General features: G+C 40.7%; 1 protein-coding gene across 2 annotated transcripts in view; it reads left to right on the top strand.

Moving 5' to 3' along the window:
• Positions 1-27,371, top strand: part of DCHS2 (dachsous cadherin-related 2) — a 220,318-nt gene that overhangs the window by 50,770 nt on the left and 142,177 nt on the right. The gene's annotated exons all lie outside the window — the stretch shown is intronic.

Raw genomic sequence — 27,371 nt, 5'->3', positions numbered from 1 at the left:
CACAGTGGGCCAAAGTCCCTGTCTTCAGGGAGCCATTCTAGTGGCAGAGAAAGGTTATAAAAAGTAACAGAACCAGAATGAAATTCTACCATTTACAACAACATGGATGAGCCTGGGGAAAATTATCCTGAGTGAAACAACCCAGGTACAGAAAGAGAAATACCGCATGTTCTCACTCATAACTGGGAGCTGAATCCATAAATAAACAAATGAACAATAGAGACAGAAAGAAAGGAAGAAAGAAACAACAATCAGAGTAATACATTGAACTTTTAGAAAACGAGAGGTGGAAAAGGAGAGGGGAGTGGGAGTGGGAGGGGGCTAATGAGGAATTGGTCAACAGACACAAAGAATGACTGTGTATTGTAATGATGAATAAGCCAACTATCCTGATCTAACCACCACACGTTGTACACAATGATTGAAAATCAACGTTGCACCCCACATGTATGTATAATAAAAAAACAATAAAATTAAAAATTAAAATAAAAAAAAAAGAAGCAACAGATAATCAATGGCATATAGTGGCAAGTACTATGAATAGAATTAAAGCAGGATAAGAGAGAGTGACAGCTGTTGGTCATTCAGATAAGGTGGTCAGAAAGCAGAAAGTGCAAACACCCTGAAGTAGGAGCCTGCTTGCTGGGTTTGTGGAACTACAGTGAGGCCAGTGTGACTGGAGCTGAGTGAGGAAAGAATGGTAAGCATGGAGGAGATGAGTTTGAAGAGATGGTCAAGGGCCAACTGACGTAAGGCCTACCTCGTAGGTCATGGCAAGGACTTTGCATTTTGTTTTGAGGGTGAAGGGGAGTGAGGGGAGGCTTTTGGCCCAGTGAAGTGACATGACCTGATTTATCTTTTAAAAGGGTCACCTGGCACAATGGGGAGGGATGGCGTGGTGAGGTGGTGGTGGTGACAGAGCATGATTTTAAGTAGGGGGAGCTGTTAGGAGGCTGTTGTTGCAATAAGGCAGGTGACAGATGGTGGTGGCTCAGCCCAGGGTGGTGGCAGTGGAGGTGGAAGTGAAGAGAATAATTCAGATTCAGAGTATATTCTGATTGTAGGGAAGACAAGATTGGATGATGGATTGGGTGTGGGCAGTGCCAGAAAGGCTCTAAGGACTTTGGCCTAAGTTATTGGGTGAATGGAGATTCAGACACAAAATTATGAGACCTGGGGGGGAGCAGGTTTGGAGAAGAAGTCAGGAGTTAATTTGGGGCATGGTAATTTTGAGATACCTACAAAATATTCAAGTGAGTTGACAACTAGGCTTTTGGACATACAATTCTGGAATTCACAAAAGAGGTTGGAGTTGGTGATAGGAGTCTGAGGATGATCAGCTAGCAGGTGGTCTTTAAAACCATTGGTCTGTACCACGTCACTAACGCGTTGGCCCTGGGACAGTCCATCTGGAGATAGGAAGGGCTGGACAGGCGGGAGGAAAACCAGGAGACTACTGTATCCTGGAAGCAAAGAGAAATGTTTCAAGACAGTACGAGTGATCATCTGTCAAATGAAAGCTGGGTAAAGATGGAGGCTGAAAATGGGCCACAAGCTGTGAGAAACTTCTTGGTGATCTTGAAAAGCAGTTTTAATGATGTAAAATATAAGGAGAAGAAGGGACACCTAAATATACACAACGCACGTGAGGAGTTTTGCTGTATAGCAGAACAAAGGAGTGGTTGCAGCTGGAAGAGAGTATGGTGTCGGAGGAGATCTCCTTCTTCCCTCCCTTCCTTCCTTCCTTCCTCCTTCCTTCCTCCCCTCCTTCCTTCCTTCCTTCCCTCCTTCTTTCCTTCCTTCCTTCCTTCCTTCCCTCCTTCCTTCCTTCCTTCCTTCCTTCCCTCCTTCCTTCCTTCCTTCCTTCCTTCTTTCCTTCCTTCCTTCCTTCCCTCCTTCCTTCCTTCCTTCCTTCCTTCCCTCCTTCCTTCCTTCCTTCCTTCCTTCCCTCCTTCCTTCCTTCCCTCCTTCCTTCCTTCCTTCCTTCCCTCCTTCCTTCTTTCCTTCCTTCCTCCCCTCCTTCCTCCCCTCCTTCCTTCCTTCCTTCCTTCCCTCCTTCCTTCCTTCCTTCCTTCCCTCCTTCCTTCCTTCCTTCCCTCCTTCCTTCCTTCCTTCGTTCCTTCCTTCTTTCTTTCCTTCCTTCCTCCCCTCCTTCCTTCCTTCCTTCCTTCCCTCCTTCCCTCCTTCCCTCCTTCCTTCCTTCCTTCCCTCCTTCCTTCCTTCCTTCGTTCCTTCCTTCTTTCTTTCCTTCCTCCCCTCCTTCCTTCCTTCCTTCCTTCCCTCCTTCCCTCCTTCCTTCCTTCCTTCCTTCCTTCCTCCCCTCCTTCGTTCCTCCCTTCCCTCCTTCCTTCCTTCCTCCCCTCCTTCTTTCCCTCCTTCCTTCCTTCCCTCCTTCCTTCCCTCCTTCCTTCCTTCCTTCCTTCGTTCCTTCCTTCGTTCCTTCCTTCATTCCTTCCTTCCTTCCTTCCTTCCTTCCTTCCTTCCTTCCTTCCTTCCTTCCTTCCTTCCTTCCTTCCTTCCTTCCTTCCTTCCAACAGCATGTTTGCATGCTGAAGAAATGGTGCTAATGAAAGGACATGGAATAAATAATTGAAGGAGCAGAGTCCTGGAGTTAGATGGGGTGGGACCCAGGAAGGGTGTAGCGTGTGTAGGTGTGTATGCAGAGGGCTTAGCCATTGACAGGTGGGAAAACACGGACGTTCTCTCCTGGTTACTTTTTACGTTCTCAGGGAAATAAGGGAAATGAGATTGAAGAGCATCAGCAGAGTGCAGGTGGTGGAGAGAGTGAGGCCATTTAAAGAGAGGGAAGTTCTGCAACGGGTCTATGAGAATGGAAGTGTCCACTCAGCAGAGAAATGGCCCAATAGGCAGCTCCGATGGTCATTGAAGTTTGTAGTAAGAAACTGTAAGAAAGATGAGCCAGTGTAACTGTGTTTTTGTTTAATCATATTGGTGTATGAAAACATCTGTCATAGGTGAAGAGTTGGGTTTAAGTACTTTAGGAGCAATAGAATTAAGGGATTGGACACGGAGGTGACTTTAACAGTCAACCATGGAAGCTAAATAATGTCAGGAGGGAAGTGAGAGTGTGCGGAGGAGGTGGAGGTTGTTGGCGGTTGTTGGAGGTTGTTGGAGGTTGTTGGAGTGGAGCCTGGAGTGAGTGGGCTGGAGACAGGAGGTGGTGGTCGGAAAAAGGGATAGTTGAAGTTGAGATGTTTGTAAGTGGTGCAGTTATTGGCAGTCATGATATCAGGGTGTAAGCAGAGGCATGCATGACCGAGGAGGCTAGGAGGCAGGGTCTCTGAACATGAGGAGGACATGGACCTTGGCACCTGGGTTTTGGATGAGTCATCTGTGCAGATGAAAGGACTAGAACCAAAAGAAAGTGAACTGTAGTGAAACATGTTAACAATAAGGGGGAGTATTCATGGATACAGAGGATAATTGTAATAAGGAGAGGTAGCTTGTGTATCTGATGACACATATTTGAAAAGCACTGTGGGTTTTAAGAAGGAGAAAGGAAAAATAGCCTGGGAGCAGCAAAGAGAGTACACACCTCACTCTCAGCCCACGCGTCCTGGGGGTGTGGGGAAACAAAACCAGCTGCTGCCCAAGAAGGTGTCAAGGTAAACTGTGTCCTGGGGTGTGTGTTGGGGGGCATCCAGTTTTCAGTTACTCCAGGAAGGTGAAGAAGGTGAAGGGAACATTCAGAGAAATGGATGAAAACACGGGATTTTCCTGATGACAGGCCTGGATTATCCAAGGTAGGGTGGAAAGGTTTGGGTGAATCAGGAAGGGCGTGTTTGAGTGTGTGGTAAGAGAATCTGGGAGTTAAGACTCTGCCTTCTTATGGGGACTGAGGTCAACAGGATGGAGGAGAGATGATAAGATCTGTCCTGAAGGTCACGCAGGGGAGACAGATGATCAAATGGTGGGCCCCTCTTCGGGATCAGTTGTTTAGGCTGGGTCATGGGGCACCATGAGGTAAGAAGGATAAATGGTGGTCTACAGGGAGCAAGTGGAGTTCTGTGTACCCACCCCCCAAATTTTGTCACTAGAAGTAACAAGGCTGAGAGATCACCCAGATGAAGAGGATATGACAATGTTTGGAGTAGCAAATGAATGTGGTGAATTTGATGGGGAGGTAAAGGAGAGAGACTTTGTTTGGTTTAGCAGTAAATAAAAATTTCCATTCATTTACCTAGTGGTTACTGATTACCAGGTGTGAGGATATAATGCAAAACAAGCCTCAGTCCCTCCCAATAACATAACTCCTGAGAGTGTTACCCAGACACAATCTATTGTCACCCCAATTTATGTCCTCTCCTCCCCCCATCCCTTAAACCATAAGAGCTTATTGGTCATACATGTACTTATATTTATTAATAAGTAAATAGCTGGGTTTTTTTAATAAAACAAAAACATGCTTTATAAATAAGCACTGAGACTTTCAAACAGACAAAAAAAATGAGTCTAATAAAGGATAGTATAGTTCTTTCAATACAAACAAATTCAAGTTTTAAACAAATTGAATTGTGCTAACTCTGAAAGTGTTTTATTATAGTATTTCTTAATTTGGAGAAAGGATGTTCTGGTACAACAGGAGCTTTCACAATAAATGTAGGAAAGAACTTTTCTGAAAAATTTTTACTCATGTTTTCTTAGTAATTATTGTAGCAAATACAGAGAGATTTACCATTTTTCAGTTTACTTTTATTTTATGACAAATATTTTGCACATTGTGTGGTTTTAAAAATGGACTTTACATGTACTTGATTTAAGTAGGCTGGGGGAAAGACAAAACATTATCTGCTATGTTTAGTTATTTCGTGAACTATAATCCTTTTGCTCCCAAACTGCTAATCTAGAGTCTTATGTTTTCACTCTAAGAAACTCAACAGGTTGCTGCAGTTGATGCAGAAATTTCTTGAACATACCATATTATCATATTGAAGAAATTTTGGCTAAAGTTTTAAAATATGATCAAACCAATTTCCATTTAGTTTTTATGTTAATGAGGTTTTCCATTCTATTTTACTACATGATTTCAAAAAATACTTAGCATCCTTTCTTTCTAAAGCATCCTAATATCGAAAGACTGTCAGTGCTGTGATACCTCTTTATTTTTGCTCATGCCAGGAAGAGTTTGAGTCATTTTTCTAAAATGCTGGCAAAGTTCAAAAAGACTTCATAGTAATTCTCAGCTTACTGGTAAAATATACATGTGTGCCTTCTGTATAACTCCAGGCATCCCGTACATTTTCTAATGACATTTGGAGTTATAAACATGTTGATGGAGTTTGGATCCCAGAACTCATGTGGAAATCTGATCACCAATGTTGTAGTGTTGGGAGCTGTTTGAATCATGGGGGCAGATCCTTCATGAATGGATTAATGCTCTCCCTGGGGTATGGGGGTAGTGAGTGAATTCTCACTTTATTAGTTCCCATGACAGATGGTTGTTTAAAAGACCCTGGCACCTCCCTCTCTCTCTCTGCTCTCTCTGCTCCTCCATTTTCACAACGTGATACCCTGCTGTCATAGAAGTCACCATCAAAAAGAAAGCCTTCACAAGATGTGTTCCCTGGATTTTGGATGTCTTAGCCTCTGAAACTGTAAGCAATAAATTTTGTTTTCTTTGTAAATCACCCACTTCTGTGAATTCTGTTATAAGCAACACAAATGGACTAATACAGAAAATTGATACCAAGGAGTGGGTTGTTGCTATACAGATACCTGAAAATGTGGAAGTGGCTTTGGAACTGGGTAATGGGAAAAGGTTGGAGGAGTTTGGAGGACTTAGAAGAAGACAAAAAGATGAGGGAAAGTTTGGAACATTTTAGAGACTGGTTAAATGGTTGTGACCAGAATGCTGATAGAAATGTGGACAGTAAAGACCGTGCAGGTGATGAGGTGTCAGATAGAAATGAGGAACTTATTGGGAATTGGGCAAAAGATCACCCTTGCTACACCATAGCAAGGAACTTGGCTACACTGTGTCCATGCCCTAGGATTCTGTGGAAGGTGAGACTTAAAACTTATGAGCTGGAATGTTTGGCAGAAGAAATTTCCAAGCAGCAGAGCATTAAGGAAGCTGCATGGCTACTTGCAACAGCATATGCTGCATAATGGTAGAAAAGGCATGATGTAGAGCTAGAATTTAAAAGGGAAACAGAGCATAAAAATTTGGAAAATTTGTGGCCTGGCCATGTGGTAGAGAAGCAGAGAGCCCTTTCAGGAAAAAAATGCAAGGGTGAAGCACATAGATTGGTTACGAAAGACATTAGCTTGGAGATAAGGCAGCCAGATGCTAATAGCTAAGACAATGGGAGAAAGGCCCTGAAGGCATTTCAGAAGTCTGTAAGGGTGCCCCTCCCATCACAGACCCAGGGTCTGGGAGGCCCAAGTTGTCCCAGAGGACAGACTTGGGGCACTGCTGTCCTTGGGACCCTGCTCCCTGCATCCCAGCTGCTCCAGCTGGAGCAGCCCTGCCTCAAGCGGCCTCAAGTATGGTTTGTACAGCAGCTCTGGAAAGCACAAGCCGGAAATCTTAGTGGGGTATACATTGTGTTAAGTCTGAAGGCTGGCAGAATGTGAAAGCAGTGGAGGTGTGGCAGCCTCCACCCAGATTTCAGAGGATGCATGGAAAAGCCTGGGGGCCCAGGCAGAGACCTGCTGCAGGGGTGAAGCTGCTGCAGAGGCCATCTTCTAGAGCAATGCTGAACAGAGATGTAGAGTCAGAGCTGCCAAGGAGAGTCTGTACCATGGAAATGTCTAGTAGAGCCAAGGCAATGGGGCTGCCACCAGAACCCCAGAACTGTAAGGCTACAGGCAATGTGCAACACCAGCCTGAAAAAGCTACAGGCACCAGCACTGCTCAATGGGCTGTGCCTGGTAGAGCTGTGTAGGTGAGGCTGCCCAATGCTTCGGAGTCCAGATGCCCCATTGTACCCAGGATGCAGGACTTGGAGTCAAAGAAGATTGTTTTGGAGCTTTAAGATTTAATGTCTGCCCTGCTGGTTTTCAGATTTGTTTAGGGCCTGTTTCTTTCTTCTGGTCTCTTCCTCCTTTTGGAATGGGAATGTATACCCAATATCTGTTCCACCATTGTATCTTGGCAGTAGATAAATTCGGTTTTGATTTTTACAAGTTCACAGCTGGAAGGACTTTTGACTTTAGTCTCAGATGAGACCTTGGACTTTGGACTTTTAAGCTGGTGTTGGAACAAGCTAAGAGTTTTGGGACCGTTGGGATGGAATGATTGTATTTTGCATTTGAGATTGACATGACTTTTGGGAGACCAGGGGCAGAATGGTAGAGTTTGGGTGTATTGTCCTCCCAGAACTCATATGGAAATCTGATCCCCAATGTGGCAGTGTTGGGAGCTGTTTAGTCATGGGGGTGGATCCCTCATGAATGGATTAATGCTCTCCCTGGCAGATGGAGGTAGTTAGTGAGTTCTCTCTATATTAATTCCCATGATAGCTGGTTGTTTAAAAGACTCTGGCACCTCCTCTCTCTCTCTCTTGCTTCCTCTCACCATGTGATCTGCTTGTACCTGCTGGTTGCCTGCCACTTTCTGCCACAAGTAGAAACAGCCTGATGCCTGTGCCAGATGAAGTTGTCTCAGAATCAGGAGCCAAATAAACCTCTGTTATTTATACATTACCCAGTCTCAGGTATTCTGTTATAGCAACACAAAACGGACATATGTGAAACACATTATTTGATGAAACCAAGCAAGTCTGAATTATGTAACAAGAATGGAGTTCAATTGTGATTTTTTTAATGCCTCTCTTATATCTGCTTAAATACTGTGTCCTTTGGTTTTATATCTTCTTAGCCTATGGGAACAAGAAAGGTAAGACCTAACTGTTTTTGTGTGACTAATAGAATGACATGTTTTTATGTCTCATTAAAACACAACACAGATTTGCTCAATCAGTCATAGAATTTCATCTAGTGTATGAATCCATAATGGGAGCAAAAATTTGTTTGGGAGCAATAAAGAAAACATCTCAGGACAGTGGTTTTTGGCCACCAAAAGGTTATGGTACATAAATAGATAGACAGTAGTCTGTGATATTAAAATTTGATGGGGGCTTAGGAAAAAAATGCCTAGAAATCCTCCTTAGAGGGACAATAATAAGAAGGTTGGGAAACATTGATCTGGTTTTTTGAGGTGGAAGCTCAGCATCACAATAAAGTGTGAGCTGCCAGCACGATGAGAATATAGACAGTTTTGAAAATAAATTTCAACTGCATATTCTGCATGTACAATTGTATTTGTTTACTAACGATTTATCTTGCACTGAGTTTCCTTCAAATCAGCCTATTTATAACTCACACTGGCCCATGGTACACTAAGGCTCTAAGGCAGGGCATTGGCCACCTCAGTTTCCTCTCATCCTTGCCTTTTCCTCCAGGAGCTGATTGATGTCTTTTGGGGAAATAAGATAAAGAAAGTAAAACACTTGGCATGGAGCATTCTGTAAGTGCAAGCGTAGACAGCTGTGGGATCACAAAGGAAGGATAGTTCAGTTTGCTGGAGGGTGGTTAGGAAAGGATTCAATAAAGAGATGACTTTAAGCCAAGAAGTTTTCAAACTTGGATGGGAAAACAATTACATCTTTATTTAAATTAACTCCATCTGAAATTTACTGTTTCTTTTAACTACTATGTGGCAAACCTCAGTAATATTAGCAATATCTGGACTTTGTCACCAATGGATATCGTAGATATTTCTATAACACATTAGAGTTGTTGTAAGTATCCTGAAATGTTGTTTGTGGTCATAACTATTTTTAAATTACAGTAGTTACTATACCCCCTTCCAGATCTTGTTACTTAACATATTAACAAATCACCTATTTTGTAAATTTCAGATTTAACCATATAAAAATTTAAAACTTCTGTTTGACAAGGGACACCTGTTTTAGTCCATTTTTGTGTTGCTATAACAGAATACCTGAGACAGGGTAATTTATAAAGAAAGGAGGTATATTTGGCTCACTATTCTGGGACAGCTACATTTGGCACAGGCTTCTACTCATGGTGGAAAGTGGCATGCAGCAGCAGATACAAGAAGATCTCACGGCCAGAGGAACCAAGAGAGAGAGAGAAGGTGCCAGGGTCTTTTAAACTACCAGCTCTTGTGGGAACTAATAGAGTAAGAACTCACTCATGATCCACCCCTCTGGGGCAAGCATTAATCTGTTCATGAGGAATCTACCCCATGACCCAAACTGCTCCCAACATTGCCAAGTTGGGGATCAGATTTCCACATGAGTTTTGGTGGGAAAAGATATCCAAATTCTATCAACACCTATGAGTATTGATAGAATTTTTGATTATTTATTTTTTTCTCTTTGCTTAACTGTATTTCCAAACTTTTTACAATGAACATTATTTTATTATGTGATGAAATAAGCCCTAGGGGAAGCCAGCTCCCTCTGCCTAGAAGCAATGCCCAGGGTCCTAGGCAGGAGCTGAAGGCAGCATTCCCTGCTTGGAGGCAGGCAAGAGAGCATGCCCAAAACAACACTCCCACACAGGTGACCCACCATGACTACCACCACAGCCATGGCTGCTGCAAAAACAGCTTGATGCCACAGCAGTAGCTATGGCCACCATGCAGGCAGCCTGCCAGAGACTTGAATGCAGGGAAAAAAAGAATGTCTCTCTATTCAAAACCCACTCCAGAGTAACAGAGGAAGCAGCTGCTCTCCTAGATGACCAGACATCAACCTAGAGATACTAGAAATACAAAAACCCAAGAAAATATGACACCGTCAAAAGAATACAGTAATTCTCAAATACCAGATCGCATAGAGAAGGAAACCCCTGAAATGACTGAAAAAGGATTCTGAGCAACAATCTTAAGTAAATTCACTGAAATACAAGAAGACTCAGTTAGACAACATAAAACAAGAAAAAAAATCTGAGTTAAGAAGGAGAAAATCTACAAAGAGATTAATACCTTTAAAAAGAATGTAGCAGAATGCATGGAACTGAAAGATTCACTCAACAAAATAAAAAAATATAACTGATAGCTTAAGCAGCAGGTTAGAACAAGCAGAGGAAAGAATTTCAGAACTTGAAGATAGTCTTTTTGAAATAATCCAGGTGGACAAAAAAAAAAAAAAAAGGAAAAACAGAATTTTAAAAAATGAAGAAAATCTAAGAGCAGACAAAGCCGACAAACTTAAGCCACAAACAGTTGAATCTTGGGTGTCCCAGAAGGGGAGGAGAAAGGAAGAGAAATGAAAACCTATTCAACAAAATACTAATGGAAAACTCCCCAGGTTTAGGGAGAGACATGAACCTTCAGATTCAGGAGATTCAAAGATCCCCAGATATATTCAACCCCAAAAGATCCTCTCCAAGACACATTGTAGTCAAACTGGCAAAGCTCAAAGACAAAGAGAGAATCTCAAAAATAACAAGAGAAAAGCATCAAGTCACCTATAAAGGAGCCCTTATCAGACTAACAGCAGACTTCTCAAAAGAAACTCCACAGGACAGAAGAAAATGGGATGATATATTGGAAATACTAAAAGAAAAAACTTCCAGCCAAGAATACTATATCCCGCAAGGCTATCCTTCAGAAATGACAGAAAAGGACTAATATACTCTCTAGACAAACAAAAACTGCAGGAATTCACTACCACATGACCAGCTCTACAAGAAATCCTCAAGGAAGTCCTGCATCTGGAATTCAAAAAATGATAATCACTACCATGAATACACAAGAAAGAGCAAAGCCCACTGCTAGAAAAAAAATGCAAATGAAAAAGAGAAACTAAATCTTACCACCACAAAAAAACGTAATGGCAATGTAATAATGCCCCTTCATTATTTCTGATTTAAGTAATTTTGGTCTTCTCTCTTTTTTTTTTTCTTGGTCAGTCCGAAGGTTTGCAAATTTGGTTGATCTTTTTAAAGAATCAACTTTTGGTTTTGTTTATTTTCTCTATTTTTAAAAATTTCCTACTTCATATATTTATTTTGTAATCTTTGTTATTTCCTACTTTTATCTGTTTTTGGTTTAGTTTGCTTTTTCTATTTTCTTAAGGTAGAAGTCTACATTACTGATTTGAGATTTTTTAAAATTTTTAATGTAGGTGTTTACAAGTATAAATTTTCCGCTAAGCACTGCATGAGTCCTGCATCTTATAAATTATATGTTGCACTTTGATTTTTATCCCATAGTACTAACTTCCCTGTAATTTTTCTTTTTACCTATTTTTTTAATTAGGAGAATGTTGCTAAATTTCCATACATTTCTGAATTTCCTTATGTTATTATGGTTAAAGAATATATTTTCTCTGACCTTAGCCTTTTAAAATGTATTAAGACTTGTTTTGTGGCAAAAACAAAAAACTGTATTTTACATTTTGTAATGATGAATATGCCAACTATCCTGATTTGATCATTACATGTTGTACACAAATACCGATAGTCGACCTTGTACCTCACAAATATATATAATCAATTATGTTTCTACTAAAAAAGTTTTGTTTTAAAAGAAATGTCTTAGACACTTCCAGTCAGGATAGCAGAATAGATGGTCCCCAGAGTCATTCTCTCCCCCAAATCAACTAATTTACAGCAATTAAAAAGCAATGACAGCCAAGCTGAGGCCACTAGAGCTCAGGAGAAGAGGAGGAGAGACCTACAGAGTGCATGAAGATAGGAGAAGCCATGATGAGAGAAAGAAAAAACTGCTTTGACCGTTTGGAGCCCCAGCTGCTTCCAGGCTGGAACTGCTGAGTGCATGGAGCAGGAGCTGGCAAAAGCCACAGCTGTGCCCTTTGGATGAAGTTGCTTGGAGGTGGTAGGGGAGAAGAGGGTATTGGTGGCCCCCAGGCCAGCAAGACCACTAATAGGGTTCCTGTGGACCCACATAGGACTAAGGAGCCACAACAACTGAAAAAAAGGAGCCACTCAGAGGCTGGTAAGTCATTGCAAGGGATTGGTGTATAGCCTGTCCCATGGGAAGTGTTTGCAGCACAGGCAGTGGGGGAGAGGGCCCACTGGGAGAACACTGGGATACAGCAAGGACAGCTGACCTGCACCCCAATCAGCATAGGACCACTCAGAGGAGACTGGTCAGGAATATAGATTTGCATGGGGTGCAGTTTGATGAAAAGACTCAGGCCCAGACCAGAGTTTCTACACAACCCAGGTGCAACAGATCTCTCAAGACCCAGAAGTACCTATAAAGTCAACCATTAAAACCTGAGCTTCACAAAAAGCCTTCCCTAGGGAATCGGCAGCAAAGCAGCAATTTAGCTCAACCACAGAGCTCAAGTACTGGTCGCCACAGGAAGTTCCCCCTCTTTAGAAGTAAGCAAAGGACAACAAATTAGTTCCAGTGCAGAGTTCAAGTGGTGGGAACAGCAAATAATCCAACACAGAACTGAAAGAAAAAACAGAGTACCTACAACCAAAGACAAAGTTTGATATTAACTACTAAAGTCTCATTTCACCAAAGAACACCAATAACACCTAGAAGGACCAGAAGTCCCCTGGGCTACCAAGCCAGAAATGGAGACAATCAGACACACTGCCAATGCCACAGGGCCCGCCCAGGGTCCTGAGGTATGGAGCCAGGGACTGGACCCTCCGCACACAACCAGGCATACTGCCAGCACCATGGGACCCACCCAGGGTCCTGAGGCATTGATCTGAGGACCAGACCCTTCTCCCACAGCCAGGCATACCACCATCGCCACTGCCAACTAGGTAAGGAGCGTGCCAGAAGCATCACCTACATGTGGGTGGCCCACTATGGCCACCACAGCTGCTGCAAAAGCAGCTAGGTGCCACAACCACCATGCAGATGGTCTGCCAGCCACTGGAGTGCATTGACACAAGGAGAGATACCAGCAGAGACCAGAGAAAAGAAGAGGATATCTCTCTCCACAAAGAGTGTCACAGAGTGACAGAAGAAACATCTGCTCTATGATAGTATTGGGGGACCTGAACACACTTCTCAGCATTGGAGAGATCATCTAGGCAACAAATCAACAGAGTAACCATTACTCTTTCAGAAGGAGAGAAGAAATCTGGGGTAATTGGGGGTGGGGAGAGGATGGAGAGAGGGATGGGGAGAAATTGGAAAAGGGGCATAAAGAATAAGTATGATTTGTAATGATATATATGCTAGTAATATTGATCTGATCAACATATGTCAATGGTGAATCCCCAAAATATGTATAATCAATTATGATTCAATAAAGTTTTAAAAAATTAAAAAATGAAAAAAAATGAAATGTCTTAAAAATATTGAAGGCCACAGGGAAATGATTATCATATATTAAGTGAAAAATAATAGGCAATAAATTAGGTTGTATAATCTAATTCATATTTTTAAAAGTATACATAAGCAAGAACCCTAAAAAAGATAAATCAATATATCAACAGTGAATATGTTGGTGCTGGGTTTTTCGCATTTTTCTATTACTTATAAATGTTCTGTAATGAAAATTATTATACCTATAAGCAGACAAAAAATGCCATTTTGTCATTTGTAGGAGAAGCATCATTTAGATAACACCTACTTTTGATTCTGACAGGATATTTAATTCATGCAATAGGAATTTCAGTTATTAATCATTGCCTTATTCTTTCTAAAACTGCTATTATAACTGACTTTTTCTATACGTAGCCTTATAATCATGACATTTAAGTAAACAGGGCTAAGCCAACTGTAGTTTGAAGAATAGATTTTCCAGGTATAGAATTCTTGGTTGACAGTTTTTCTCTTCCAGTACTTTGAATATGTCATCCATCCACTTTCTTCTGGCCTCCTTGGTTTCTGGTAAGAAATCAGCTGTTAATCTTGTTGAGGATCCCTTGTATGTGATGAGTTGCTTCTTTCCGGCTGCCTTCAAGATTCTTTCTTTGTTGTTGGCTTTCAACAGCTTGATTATAACATGTCTCAGTGTGAATCTTTTCAAATGTATCCTACTTGCAGTTTATTGAGCTTCTTGAATGTTTAGATTCATGTCTTCCATCAAATTTTTGAAGTTTGGGGCTATTATTTCTTTAAATATTTCTTCCACCTTCTCTGTTTCTTCTCCTTCAGGAACCTCCATAATGCATATGTTGGGCTATTTGATGGTGTCTCACAGGTCCCTTGGGCTCTGTCAATTTCTTTATTCTTTTTTCTTTCTGTTCCTTAAACTGGATAATTTCACTGTCCTAGCTTCAAGTTTGCTGAGTTTTTCTTCTGCCTTCTCAGATCTACTCTCCAGTAAATTTTTCATCTCTTATAATACTTTTCAGCTCCCAAATTTTATTTTTATTAATAATTTTCACCTCTTTGTTGATATTCTCATTTTGTTCATGTAATTTTATTGGTTTCCTTCACCTCTTTGTCCATGGTTTCCTGCAGCTCTTTGAGCCTATGTAAGTCTCTGTTTAGTGGGTGCAATGTCTAAGCTTCTTCATGTCTGTTTCTATATTACTTTAAAAATGTACTATTTGTCTTTTATTGGTCAGAGGTAATCATTACCTCTAAAGTAATATTAGTCTTATACTTCTTGTAATTTTAAAATGTAATCTGGCATAGTACCTATGATGATCAAGAATTTTCTGATTAATCTGAACAACTTAGCTTGTTTTTACCACAGAGATAAAGTACAGTTCTCATCACATTATATCAGGGGTGCATGCTATCAACATGACATCACTGATAATGTTAACTAACTTTTTAATATTACAGTTTTTATTATGAGAAACATCATCTTTACCAGAGTGTATAAAATGCATATGTACAGTTAAATAAATTATAATAAAAAGAACACTCATGTATCCTTTTGCTAGCTTAAGAAATCAACACCTTGGAAATTTTATGTATGTTCCACCCCATAGCTACAATCTTGAATTTTATATTTATTATTGCCAGAAATTTTACCACTTAAATATGTAAACTAAACAATGTATTATATCATTTTTGCCACTTTTTGTTTGAATTTTATATAAATATGTAATTTTGTATGTGTTCTTTGCTTCACTCAAGATTAGTTTGTGATTTTTATCCATCTTAATGACTGTTATTTGGATTTACTGTCTTATTCTATCATATTACTATCTGATTTCTCTTAGTCAAGATTTTTCTGTTTCTTTCTTCCCTTCCTTTCTTGCTTTCTATACCAGTTAAGGTCCTGACATAAAACTGGTGGACTCTGAAATTGGATCATTTGAAGAGAGTTGTTTAAGCAAGTATTTACAAATGTTGGGATAAGGCATAGGAAAACTCCAAAGATAATAAGACAGTCTGGAGCTAGTAAGAGCTAGCAGGAGCCTAGCAAAGTGAGTGCTTTGGTTTACTGGGACTATTGTAACAAATTACCACAAACTGGGTGGCTTAAAACAACAGACATTTATTTTCTCACTGTTTTGGAGATGAAAAGCCTGTAATCGAGGTACAGCAGGGCCACACTTCCTCTGAAGGCTCTAGGTAGAATCCTTCCTCACTTCTTTCTAGCTTCTGGTGGCTCCAACTAATCCTTGACATTCCTTGCCGCATAGCTTCACCACTCCAAACTGCCTCCATTGTCACATGGCCTTCTCTCCTGTATTTATTTCCTGTGTCTCTGTATCAGAACTTCCTTCTCCTTTCTCTTACAAAGACACTAGTCATTGGATTTAGGGCCCACATACTCCAATACAGCCTCTTCGTAACTTGATCACATCTGCCAAGACCCTGTTTCCAAATAAGGTCTCATTCACAGGTACTGGGGGTTGAGATTGAACATATCATTTTGCAGGACACAGTTCAAGTCACTGCAGGGAGAGAGTAGTGACTGGAAGTAGGATATAGAGGGAGATCTATAATGCCGGCCTCCAGAAGCTGGTGGCCCTGCGAGGATGGAGCCGGGGAATAGACACCCTGCTTTCCCTCCCCACCCTCTCTCTACTCTCCTACCCTGCCTCCTACTGGCTGAGCTCACTGGAAGTCTGGACAAGAGGGGAGCTTCAGAATGTGGTTCATACAGGGTTAGGCTTGTAGGACGCAGAGCCAGCAGAGAACGGTAGAGACCTGGGTCTGGACACAGCTGTTGGATTGATCGAGGTTCTCTCTGTCTCTCTCCTTCTCTTTTTTTTCTCATTCCTTTACTCCCTCTATTATCCTGAAACTTTTATTCTCCCTGCCTATTGTAATGTGCAATTTAACCTAAAAGTTTAAAACAAATCAGTACCTTCACTCTTTTACCAAACGATGTAAGACCTTTAATTCCCATCATTACCTCCCAATTTATATGCCATTATGGCTTATTTGAAATAGCTGTTATTATAACACAGTATTTCTGATGAGGAAAATGAGGCACTGGAAGGTATGTGGCTTTTTAAATATTTTTTATTTTATTAATTGTAAATTAAAAAATTATAATTGTGTATATATTTATTTTATTTTATTTCTATTTTTAAGTTGACAAATTACAGTTATATGCAAACTAAGGTTCTTTAGCATTATTATATGCTTGACTCTAGAAATATAGAGATAAAATATAATCTATGTTGTAACCTCCAGTAAAATATATAAAAAGATGGGCTATTAAAGTTGCCCTTTAGACAAAATAACTAAAATAGTCTTTTTAAAAATGATTTGCCTATGAGTTCTTAGAATTTCACACTTATTTTTTGTGCAGTGTACCTTATTCAAAATACTTCATAGTCAAGACATAGTAAGAATGGTTGTATTACTTCTGACAAGGTGGCACAGGTGCTTTATATCTTGATGATGCACTCTCTTCTTTATAATCACACAATAGTGGCAGGGAAATATTAAAATATAAAACCAAAAATATATATCCAAGCTTAAAGTGAATACCTTCCTTTCTGTGGGACAGAAATGGGACAGAAATGAAAAAAAATGGTGATTGGAGCCAAAGTCCCAGGCTTGTTGGGCATTGGTCTTGGGATGGTCTGGAAGCAGGAAGTAATGATTAGGAGTCCAGCTTCTGCTTGTAAAGAGGACTGAAGGCTCAGGTCTCAGTCAGGAAGACTGAAGGCCCAGTGGACTCACACAGAGCCAGATGAACCAGGCCTCCTGTGGGCTTTTAGGCTAGAAATATGACATCCCAATGTCCACATGGGACAGGAGCTCTGAAATGGCATTATAAGTCCTGGAAGAGATTTAGCTGACCAATGTTATTTGAAATAGCCATAGAAAAATCCAAGAAAACATACCAACTAATTATTAAATAATTTCTTTGCAGTATACAAAATTAACATAAAAACTAAGAAGCATTCCTATATACCAACAATAAGCAATGAGACAACATAAGAAAAGGTAACAGGGAATATATCTAACAAAAGATGTGTTATATATCTAACAAAATAAATACATGTGACCAAAAAGAATATTACAAACTAGTATTGAATGATGTAACTGGTACATTGAACAAGCACCACTGCTTATGATATAACCAAAATGCAACTTTAGTTTTGTTTCTTATTTTCCCTTTAAAAGGTACCCAGAAAATGTGATCCTCCCTGCACCTGAATTGCAATTTGAACAGTCCCTGTCTTTTCTGGTTACTCTACAGTAATAAGTTTCATGTTCTCTTTAAGTCACATACACAGTCTTATTTCAGTAAATGACATCCCCAGTCCCCTGTTAAGAGCCAAAACTCAGAATTTAGTTTAGTGTTAAATCTCCCCCTGCACCCTGTCTGTTTACTCTTTTATTCAATATTGTAAAGATGCTAATGCCACCCTAAGTTTACCGATTGCATTAGATTCAATGCAATCCCGATAAAAATCCTAGCAGGTTTTTTGGTAGAATTTGACAAGCTGATTCTAAAGTGCATATAGACATGTGGAGAGCTAAGAATAACTGAGATGCCAAAAGAAGAACAAGGCGAGGGGACTTGAGCTCCTAGGTGAGAAGACTAATAATAAAAGCATAGTAATTAAGATAGTGCATTGCTGACATAGGAACAGAGAGATCAATCGATGGAACAGAAGAGAGCCCAGAAACAGACTTGCATATGTGGACGGACACTTGATTTATTTCAGAAGCGTCACTGAAGAGCCACAGGGAAAGATGGTCTTTCTTAATAAACGGTGCTGAGACAATTGGAAATTTAGAAGGAAAAAATGAATTTTAATACCTAAAAGTAGTTGTACTAGATGATCCTGAAATAGAATTCCTGTGAGTAATTGGGTTAGATGATGGGGGCATGGATACATTTTTGAAGAATATTGATAGATGCTACACCATACAACTCATGCTTAGATTTGAAAAGATTCAAAATTCAGGCTTTTGCTATGAGTCCAGGTCTAAGAATTCTCCTGTATTGTCTGCTTCACAGAAGAGACTTTTTTGGACTATAGTTAACTTCTTATCCTAGGGGATTACTTCCCACATTCCTCCGGGAAGATCCTATGAGGTCATATTTTAATTTTATTCTGCCTGGAATCTCCATATGTCTGATTCCCTAGGGGACACTGAAACAGACACATGGTGCTGGGGAGTGCTTTTGGAGTCACGACAATGCCCAGGCTTGAAACAAATGTCCTTTGCTAGTTTTCTCTTAATCTTAGCTTGTCATGAGTTCTTAGGTGAACTCTGAAATCTTTTCATGGCCTTAGGGTATTTTCATGACCTAATATTTCAGTGGCATAAATGTGACTGGCTTAAAAAAGAACACTTTATAAATTGACATGATCACATGTTTTAGACTTACATTTGTGTCACATACATGTGTGCTATGCCATTCTTTTGTACTAGTGGGATATTTACTATGTATGCCTCTTGTCTCTTCAATTAGATTCCAAAGTGCTAAAGACGGAGATCCTGGCTTATTTCAGGGATACCTACACTGCTGTTGTCGTCACACATCACCATCCTGACATTTATGTTTATTATGTGTCAAGCCCTGTGGGAAACACTTTACATTATCTGATTTATCCCCACCACACCACCGTGACATGGGTTACTGTTATGATCCCTATTTTGCAGATGTAGAAATTGGGGCCCAGGGTGTGAATGGCTTACTCAAGGTCATACAGCTAATAAGAAGCAAAGCTAGGGGACAAAGCCAGGGGAGTCCTATTCCAGAGTCCTGGCTGCTCATTACTGTATAACGCTTCTTACTACATGCAGCATAAATTGATTACAGAAGAGAAGTTTTGAAGTTTTGAAGTTGTATGGCAATGGAAACAGACCCTGGCTGACTTAACTAGAAAAAAAGTAATTTCTTGGAAAGATATTAGGTAGCTTTAAAAATTGGTCCAAAGCCTAGAAAAGTAGGATAGGAGTATGGGCAGAAACCGAGGGAGCTGGGTCCTGTTTCAGAAGGGGTCAGAGAAATCTGCTTCTTCTGGGTGCCACTGCCTGGGCTGAGTTCTAAACTGCCCCTTTGTCCTCGCTTTATTTACTCAGAAATTTAAGTTTTCTGTAGAAACATCCGTTTGACCAAGCTTAAGACACCTGTCTATGCTCTCTCTGCCAAGAGTGATGAGCAGATCTGACCTCTTTTGGTTTCTGTAGTGAGAAATAGGACTTGGCTTCCCATCAAAACCCACACCCTGAAGACTTCCACCCAGAAGGAAGGTGGTAGATGTGGAGCAGCCAGAAACTGGCGAGCAGTCATTGCAGCTCTCCTGTTTGCTGGTGTGTGTTCATCCCAAAAAACCGGTTCTGCCTACCCAAAGTGGCCCAGTAGGCACTCACATTCCACGCCAGAGAATAGGAGAGCCGTATGCATAAACCACACTAAGAATGTTAGACCAGAGCCCCTGATTGTCACAGAGGAAATAAATGGCCCCATTTACAAACCACTGCCAGACTGTGCTCTAACTTTTAAAGATTTTCCTGAATGTTTGGAACCATGATGAAATGTCTTGCTAGAACCTTGAACTTAATTTCTTTCATCTTTTTTCTTTTCTAACTTAAGTCTAACAGTAGCATTGTCTTGTCACCCACCCCTCCCTTTTCCATTTTCTTGGAGGCCGATATCAATATCCACCTATGTGTATTTACCAAATCTTTCCTTAGCAGTTATGTATTTTTTAATGTCTTGAATTGGCCCTCTCTTTTCATTTCCACCCTTGTTATTTTTTACATGACTTAATCTTAACCTAACTGGATCGTACATCTCCAGTCTGTCTCTTCTAATCTGCCTTTCCTACTGCTACCAATTAGGTTACTCTGAAGCACAGCTCCAGTCATTTTACTCTCTTGCTCTGTGCTGTCAAATGGCTGTAGCCTCCTGAGTGTGTGTTTAAAGCAGCACTTGCTATGGGCCCAGTTTATATCTCCAAACTAACTTCCCATTTACCGCCTTCATATACGCTTCTCTCCAGCCAATGTGTGAATGAATAATCTATATGTCGTCTGCTTACAATGTGTAGGTCAATTGATTGACTTCTACTGTATATTCCATCACAAAAATCCTGCATGGGAAGGTTTTGTTCTGTCTATTTTAAGATGAAGAGAGGGAGAGTTAACACTACAGGCCTTTCCCAAGGTCACACGGATAATGGGTGGTAGAGGTGAGCTTCAAAGCTGGTCTTTCTAGCTCAGAAGACTTTCCTCTTTCCAGGACACCATGCTGCCTCTTTGCATTTGCTTTTTTAGCTCTTTCTATTTGGAATTCTCTTTCCCTTTATTTCTGACTAAATTTTCCCCATTTTTCAAGACTTAACTCAATGCCACCTTCTCAGTGAAACAGTCTTGAATTGTAGCTTAAAGTAATCTCTATCTCTTCTGATTTTCCCTGGGACTTTCTCTCTTTTATAGACCAACACTTTGTATTATGATTCTTTATATATGACCTTACAAGGAGACATATGTGACTTCCTGCATATTCCCTTACATTATCTAATATCACCACTGATGGATGGAATGCTTTCTGATCTAAAGAATGCAAAATGTGAAAACACCAATTTTAAAGAATCTATCTAATTATAAAGGATCTGTCACCAAATAAAGACAACTTTTCCCTGTTATTCACTACTACCTCTCACTGTCTGCCGATAAGAAAACTAAAGTAGAAATGACATATATCAGTGTACATTTAGATGAAATAAGATGAAATAGAATTTTCTCTTGCTTGTTTGTTGTACAAGGACTTGAGTGGCAATAGGACAACAAAGTGGGGACCAGGATGAGGGTAGGGAGTGGGGAGACAGTGCCGAGACCCCAGGAAGAGTCTGGCATATAACTCTGGTCTAGACAGGCTACACATTAATCCTGAGAAAAAACAGAGGCCAAGAGGTAAACCAAGGAAGGAAACTAAAAAACAGTGGAGGGGCAGGGTGATCAAGGAAAGGTCCAGGGATCCATGCAGCCTGGGCCCCAAGGTGTCAAAAGCTGAGGGAGCAGGCGGGGTAATAGCTACAGAAAGTTTTCTCAGTAAAATGCAGTGGAAAACTGAGCCCCTTCTCATTTTTGCCTAGGGCCAGAATGGCTCTCAGACTGCAGGTGGGCCCAGCAGAAAAGCAATTAGACATAGTTGGCTGAGGTGAGGATCTGTGGTGTGCACACTGAGAAGCTGAGGACAGTATTACTTTTAAAAAGCTCTTTTTAAAAATTGGTTATGCTTCATTTAAGCACTGTGGCTGTGTGAGTAGTTACCCTCACAGCTATGTGTTTTCCCTCAGTTAAGTGGAGCCTGTTGAACCAGAAATGCACTTTCTATTACATAATGTAGAGATCTGGTGGAATGGAAATTCAGTTCCTGCTAAGTGTTAAAATGCCAAGCTCTCTAAATTAGCTAACTGCCATGTCTGTTTCAGAGCTCCGGTTTTAATGATGAGGGGAACCCACTAATTGGCATTTGGCTTCTAAATAAAGTAGTGATTTTGCATTCCTTCTAGATATTTTTCAGCAACATTTGGAAACACAAGTAATCTCAGTAGATTAAATCATTCTATCTGGAAGAAATGTACTTAGCTTAGAAATTTTAAACATAGAGGAGTCCTCTAAATGCCACTTGAGGGACTGGGCATAACCAGGACAGCTATTTCCAAACGTTTGCACAACACAGCCGTGCCACAAAACTAACTTTTCCTCTGATGGTGCTAGAGCTTTTGAAAAGTAGTTATCCTTTCATTCGGCTGTGACTTTGGGGTGACTTTGATGGTAAGCCTCTTTCTCAAGGGGACAGACCCCCCAGGCCCTGTTGCATGGGCACAGTGAATAATTGTTGTCACCTGTAATTTGGCTGTGATCCCTCAGCCCAGCAATCCTGTTCCTCTGCTGCTGTCAAGGTGTACTTATCAGGAATCTGCTTTCTGCAGCACAGCCTTCTCTCTTGCTTGGAAAAGATGTTAATTTTAAAAGAAATAGAGCTGCCAGAAGTGAATTATTGAGTTCCGTGGTTATCTTTGGACTATCTTTGGACATCTGCCTGTAGTAAATGTCATTATCATGGGGGTAAGGGGAGGGTCTACAGCCAGAGTCCTCCAGCTGCCATTACCCTGTGGTTAGAGGAGTGTGCAGTATTTGTGAGTAACAAAACCCTGAATCTTAAATAGGAGGGGCTTGAATGAAAATCGCCTTCCCGTTGTCTGTCAGACATCTGACTTGAAGTGAAGGCTTACTTAGGCACATGGACTTAATTAAGTTACTGAGACCCTGAAAGTTTTCTGAGAAGTTGCAGTTTTTAAGACCTGAGTGTCAATGTTCATTTACTTCTTCACAGTATGCCTTTGTGCTATTTATCCTGAAATCCAAGAGTTTCCAGTTTGATTTAGTAATGCAATTTAACGTCAGCATGATTCATTTTCTCAAAAGAGATCTCATTTTTGTTGTTTAAAGCTATAGCTTGCTTTCATCTTCATTTTCTGGTTCTTGCATGTTTTTTCCTATCCACTGTAAATTCTCATTTTTCCACATCCTGCATTTTCTCATTTTCTTTCGCTCCTTCTAATCATTGTATAAAGACAAGTGAAGCTTTTCATTTTCTTTTTTAGGCAGTATACACATTTGCTTGGAATGTTAAGAAGTTCTTTTCTGGGTTCCTTCTTACTGTTGTTTACTTTCAGCTGGGTGACTGACTTCTACTTATATCCCTGGATTATCATTTAGGATCTGATTTACTCTTTCTTCTTCTTGAGTTCTTCAATTCTCAAAGCCTCTTGCTTTTACTTGATGTTTCAGCCCTATTTTCTATTGCTTAGATGCACAACGCCAGACAAGGGGTGCAGCAATGAAGCCTTTTTATACTTGGAGGCAGTTTCCACATTTATGAAGTAATAATTCAACAAACTTCTACTATGTGTGTCTTAAGTACAGTAATTTATCAAAAATGATTTGAATATATTTTTTAAATACCAGGAGGCTTAAAGAAGATAAAGTGTGATGTTTTAAGACCCTGTTGCTGAAAGTTTGGTCCCTGGACCAGTTTGGTCCCTGGCATCACCTGGGAGCTTGTTAGAAATGCAGAATCTCAGGTCCCACCCAAGATTGACTGAATCAGAATCTGCATTGTACCAAGAACCCCAAGTGCTCTGTATACATTTTAGCATTTAAGAAAAGTGTACTGAAGTGTATAATAAAATTTTAAGAATGAATTTGTAGATTTTAATTATTTGCTAATTATTGCTAAAATATATGAATATAGCCTGCAGAATAAGTTTTATTATTTCAGTGATTGAAAGAAGCTCAGTTGGATTCCTAGACTTCAAAATTGGAGTGACATATGCAGAGGCTTTGAGCCAAGCTCACTTTTTTGATTTGTTAGTTGTTTAACAAATCATTTTTGAACACCTCTCTGTGTGCTTGGTATAGGAAGGAATGTGACATGGTCCCTGGTTTTGTGGAACCTGCATTTTAGCAGGAGAGACAACCAATTATTCAACTATTAAAAATGATTTGGGGCCCAAAAACAAAAGTAATGAAGTACTGACACATGCCACAACATAGATGAACCTTGAAAACAGTATGCTCTGTGAAAGAAGCAAATAAAATCACAAAATATCACCTATCATATGATTCCTTTCATATGAAAAGTCCAGAATAGGGAAATCCATAGGGACAAAAAGTAGTTTAATGTTAGCTTAGGGCGAAGGGACTGGAGGACAGGGAGGTGATAGCTAAAGGGTATAGGTTTTCTTTTCAAGGTGGTGAGAATGTCCTAAAATTGGCTGTGAAAATGGTTGCACATATTTACTAAATAAGAGGGAACTTCAAAAAGTTTATAGAAAAATAGAATTGAAAGATAATGCGAATCTTTCCACGAACTTTTTTTTTTTGTGACCGGTAAGGGGATCATAACCCTTGGCTTGGTGTCGCCCGTACTGTGCTCAGCCAGTGAGCACACCGGCCGTTCCGTATATAGGATCCGAACCCGTGGCCTCGGTGCTACCAGCGCTGCACTCTCCCAAGTGAGCCACGGGGTCGGCCCTCCATGAACTTTTTAAAGTAACTCATACTATTGAATTGTATACTTTAAGTAGGTGAATTTTATGGTATGTGGATTATATCTCAATAAAGATGTTAAAATTATTTTGGGCAGGGGTATGGAGCAGGAGTATTGGGTACTTTGAGTGTATAATGAAGTGCGTACAATGAAGATGCCAAGCCTGGACAGACAAAGCTTCTTTGATTGGGTGTCCCTTCAGCTAAGCTCTGGCAAATGCATGGGAATTGCCTGGGCCAGGGCAGTGGGGATGCAGAGCATTCCAGGCAGAGGGTCAGCATCGCCTGGGGCCTGGGGCAGGAAGGCACATGGAGCATTTGAGACTACAGGCCAGTGTAATGGAGCGTGGGGCTGAGGGGAGGAGAGTTTCATGATGGTAACGGCAGGGCCCAGGTCATGAGGGGCCTGGAGGATGGAAAGGATTTTGGTCCTTATACTACAACAGTAGGAAATTACTGAAGAGAAAACAGGTCTGATTTTATATCTATCTATATAGATATATATATTTATCTATATAGATATATATATAGATATCTATATAGATATCTATATATATATCTATATAGATATATATCTTGTTTGGAGGTGGAGATTGAACTGGATGGGGACGAAGAATGGAGACTGGGAGACCTTTGGAGATTAGTGCAGCAGTCCAGGGCACAGACAGATGTGATCCAGTGGAGAAAGAGTACAGTGGATGTTTCAGGATATATTTGATAAGAAAAGGGTGAATCAAGGATGACTCTTAGGTTTCTGACTAGCACAACTTGATGAGTTCAGTGTTGAACATATTGAGTTCAAGAGACCCGTGGTCACTCAAATGAAGATGCTAAAGAGGTGTGTTTAGAGGACTAGAGCTCAAATGAGTCTTCCGGGAAGATGATAAAACTGAAAGTTGGTGGCATATGGTTGGTCACTGAGGTCATGTGCAGAGGTGAAATAGCTCAACCTGAGAATATAGTGTTAAGAAGAGAAGAGATTGAAGATCAAACTTTGAGGAACTCCAACATTTGAAGGTTGAATGGGAGAGAATGAGTCGGCCCCGGAGACTGAGAAGGGATATCTAGAGAAGCAGGAGAAAAACCACGAGGGTGTTTCAGTGAAATCAGGGAAAAAGAACGTATCACGAATTAAAGAGTGGTGAACTTTATTGAATGATGCTGAGAGGTTAAACAAAAGAGGAGGAGAGATGTTTATTGGGTTTAGCAACACGGAGGCTATTTGTGACTTTAGCAAGAACCCTTTCAGTGGAGTGATGGGGTTGTAAACCAGATTGGAACATATTAAAAAGGGAGGGAGAAGTGTGGACAATAGAAAGTGTAGAAATAGAGACTGTGGAAACTCTTTTGAACCGTTTAGCTGCAACAGTGTGGAGAGAGAAAGGTCTGTGGCTGGAAACTCAAGTGTGTGGAAGGTAATGTTTTTATTTTTAAAGCAAACTTAAGCATGTTTAAACACAGATGAGAAGGGTCTAGCAGAGGGGGAATTTTTAGAGAAGAAAGAAGTAATTCTTTAATGAAGTATTTGATGCTTAAGGAGGTGTTTCATATTATAAATATTTCCTGAGCTTTTGCTTTGTGCCAGGCATTATGCTAGAACTAGAGTTATAGCCATAAAAACCAGTTTCTGTTCTCAAGTTATTTTCCATAATATCCCCTAGGTGGCTAGAGTTCTTTAGGGCCACATTCTGAGTCTTGTTCACTTTGCTTCCCCAGTATCTAGATAATACCTGTTATGTCAATGATGTCAATAAAAATTGCTCAACTGTGTTATTAAACCCCCTGTAAATGGGTGTGATTTGGGGGTTATTTCTCCCAGTAATGATCGCATATATCATATATTATGCATAGTAATAATCACTAAGTTACTGTTAGGCACTGGTAAGGATTAGGTTTAGTAAGTACCCAGAAAAGAATATCTTCCCTCCACAGCTAATGATCCACTGTAATGTCCTACAGGGTGTGATGGTTAATTTTAGGTGTCAACTTTATGGGTTAAGGGATACCCAGATAGCTGGTAAAGCATTATTTCTGGGTATGTATGTGATGTTGTCTTGGGAAGAGACTGGCATTTGAATCAGTGGACTGAGTAGGGAAGATTTTCCCTCTCCCAATGTGGGTGGGCACCATCCAATTCGTTGAGGGCCTGGGTAGAAGGAAAAGGCTGAGAAAAGGCAAATTTTCTCTATTTCTGAAGCTGGGACACCCATCTTCTCCTGCCCTTGGACATCAAAACTCCAGGTTTCTGGCCTTCAGATTCCGGGACTTGCAGACGAGACCTCCCTCTGCCCCAGGTTCTCAGGCCTTCATCCTCAGATGCAGGCCTTCAGAGTCGTACTGAGCTAACACCACTGGCTTCCGTGGTTCTCCAGCTTGCAGATGGCACATCTGGGACTTCTCAGCCTCCATAGTTGTGTGAGCTACTTCCTATAATAAATCCCCTCTCATCCCTCTCTCTGTTGGTGTGTGTGTGTGTGTGTGTGTGTGTGTGTGTGTGTGTGTGTGTGTGTGTGTGTGTGTGTGTGTGTGTCCTATTGCTTCTCTTTCTTGGAGAACCCTATAACGAAGGGACTGCGTTTTATCCCTCACCTCTTCTCTTTATCTGGTCTTCCCAGCCCATTCAGTCTACCTGTGAATATATTCAAGTATGCCTGTTCACTCAGCCCCTGTGGACATTATTTTAGGTCTCAACTATTTCTCACCTGTCTTAAGAATCTGTGAACCCATCTGACCTACAAATCATCATGCTATACTGCTGCCAAAGAGCAGTTCTTAAATGCAAACTGGCTATCACCCCAGCTTAGAAGTCGTGAGGATACGTTTTGATCCTTCCTCATCTCCTCTCTGCCTGTACATGTCCAGGCTCACCTCTCACTTCCCCTGCACACCACAAATCCTTGCCCACTCATACTCTCTTCTCTGGCTTTCTTTGTTTGGTTGGTTTAGTTCAAGTTCTAAGACTTGGTTCCAGCATCACCCTACTTCC

This window comes from Cynocephalus volans, chromosome 9 (genome assembly GCF_027409185.1).
Source record: "Cynocephalus volans isolate mCynVol1 chromosome 9, mCynVol1.pri, whole genome shotgun sequence".
Lineage (NCBI taxonomy): Eukaryota > Metazoa > Chordata > Mammalia > Dermoptera > Cynocephalidae > Cynocephalus > Cynocephalus volans.
Note: the sequence above shows the minus strand (reverse complement) of the source record. Positions and strands in the feature narration are given on the sequence as shown.